This window comes from Protobothrops mucrosquamatus, unplaced genomic scaffold, assembly GCF_001527695.2.
Source record: "Protobothrops mucrosquamatus isolate PMUCROS unplaced genomic scaffold, P.Mucros_1.0 scaffold394, whole genome shotgun sequence".
In the NCBI taxonomy this organism is placed as follows: domain Eukaryota; kingdom Metazoa; phylum Chordata; class Lepidosauria; order Squamata; family Viperidae; genus Protobothrops; species Protobothrops mucrosquamatus.
Window position 1 is genome coordinate 946,564 of NW_015386725.1, and position 2,623 is coordinate 949,186.

Here is a 2,623-nt window from a genome sequence, read left to right on the forward strand (position 1 = left end):
TATTCCAGCTTGCAGGACTGGCCTAGGGTAATTTTTAGGGGGGTTTTAATTATATTTTAAAATTCGACAAATATTTAAATATTCCTTTTAATTAATTTTAAATTTGTATTGTTTTGTATGTATTTTAAATAGATTGTCAGCCGCCCTGAGTCCTACGGGAGAAGGGCGGGATATAAATCCAAAAATAAATAAATAAAAAAAATAAAATAAAAAATAGGCACGCAGCATAGGCACACAGCCATACCCCTGCCTGATCTCCTCCTGAATCCTGTTCTCCTTGCTGTCACTCTCCTCTAGCAATAGTAACAAATATAGAACAGAACAGAACAGAACAACAGAGTTAGAAGGGACCTTGGAGGTCTTCTAGTCCAACCACCTGCTCAAGCAGGAGACCCTATACCATTCCCGACAAGTGGCTGTCCAGTCTCTTCTTAAAAGCCTCCAGTGATGGAGCACCCACCACTCCTGGAAGCAAGCCATTCCACTGGTTAATTGTTCTCATTGTTAGGAAATTTCTCCTTAGTTCTTACTCAGATAGTGGTAGATTAGATCCTGGGCTGCATAGCAAGATAGGGAGAGCAAGATGACTAGATATTAGGCTGAGGGGGACAGGTCAGAGGGCAGGAAAGCTAGAATTCTGGACTTTATAATAATAATAATAAAGTTGGAAGGGACCTTGGAGGTCATCAAGTCCAACCCCTTGCTCAGGCAGGTAACCCTATACCATTTCGGACAAATGGCTGTCTAAATGACTGAGGAATGGTAGCTCCTGAGCTCTGGGATAAGAAGTGAGAAGGAAAGCCAGGGTTGGCAATCAAGGTGGGGAGAGGGCAGTTAGGAAATAAAAAGAACAGGGTTAATGAGAAGCATGATGGCTGGATACAGGTAAAAGAGAAGGATGACCTGATGCAATAGAAAGAAAAAGCAGAGAACAGGGATAGATGAAAAGAGCAAGGGGGACAGGGAAAGCATGGGTGTTGCACAGATTCAGAAAGAGGAAAAAAGCAGGGAAAGAAGCGATAGACCTAACCATTTTAGTTACAGTAGTTATGGATTCTTGGCCTGAGGGAGAATTTATAATCTAAAACATGGCCTTACGTGGGCAATACCAGACATATAGTATGCCTAATGGGGAACAATTTATCCTTCCTCTTCTCCTGTTTGGCAAATAAAGGCAAAGGACAAGCCCAATCAGAGAGCGAATGGGAAGGAGCCTTTGCAATTTTACACTAACAAGCAAAAAGTAGTTTCTTTGGATTACTCATTAAAAGCACTGTGCATGCAGCTCTTTACCAATCAAAGCTAAAGAAAATTATCCAAACCAGTATTAATTTGTCAAACCATCGTTAGTATAAAAACATTGAATAGGGCTAAAGCCTTAGAAATCCTACCACTTGGTGTCATATTCTACAAATATCAAATCGATAGGTTTATAACATAATTTTATTGATTTAAAAGTTTTATATGGTAACTTCAGAGCTAAAAGTCTCCTTGAAAATCTGTCATCCATCCATCCATCCATCCATCCATCCAAATATACAGAAACTTAAATATCTTAAAGAATTAATAAAAGGTAGGGTTAACAGCTGATTTAAAAAGTTCATTATTAGGTTTTAAGGGAGATAAGCTTATAGTAGAGATGTATTACAAGAGATGTATTACAAGAAGCACAGGTTGATATTATTCCAATATCAATTTGTAATAGGCATGATTGGTATGCAGGGATGGTGAAAGACAAAATGCTTTGTGCCGGCTCTGGAAAAGGAGGAATTGATGGTTGTCAGGGAGACAGTGGTGGTCCTCTTGCATGCTATCTGCCAGATGTCACCAGGTACTATCTGGTAGGGATCAGCAGCTTTGGTTTCGGTTGTGGCCAGCCACAGTTGCCAGGAGTCTATCTACGAACAGGTTTTTTTTTTACAGAAGATGGATACAGTCTCAAGTTATTTTATTCAACAAAGCCACAACTATGAAGACTCCTTATCTTTTCTTTTTGACTGCAGGATGGATAGCTTTCTGCAATGTTTTATGTGTACTAGAGACCAACATATTTGTTCTGGTATAATTTTTTTGTGGAGTACCATTTGATTAACCAGATTAACAGATAAAAATGTTTGTGTTGGAAATAAAATTCATGTATTTCTCCTGACAGTCTTATTTCCACTGTTTATTATCATCTGAGTAATAATGTGGGTCCATGTGAGTTTGTACACTGGAAAGGAAGACATCTGTTGCTTCATTTCCATGTTCTCAGACAAACACTTGGAACTGTTTAGTAGGCCGGGTTATTTGCAATGAAGCAAAATACTTTCTTCATAATGCCTGAATAATTCTGAATAATCATTCCAACTTCATGATAATAAGAAATTCCAACTGGTCAGTCGAAACTGAATTGGTATAATGTAATGGTTAAGAGTGTGAATTCTGAGCCAGGAATTCCCTTGGCTTAAATCTTACTGTCAGCTTCATTATGATGCTTTAGACATGCCCTTTACATGTCCCCCTCTGTCCCCCGTCTAGAGCAGAGAAATAATATGTGGCTATTTTAAAGATTACTAACATGATTTTGTTCAATAAAGATTGTATATGAAGGACATATGTAAATATAATAGGGAAAAAAATT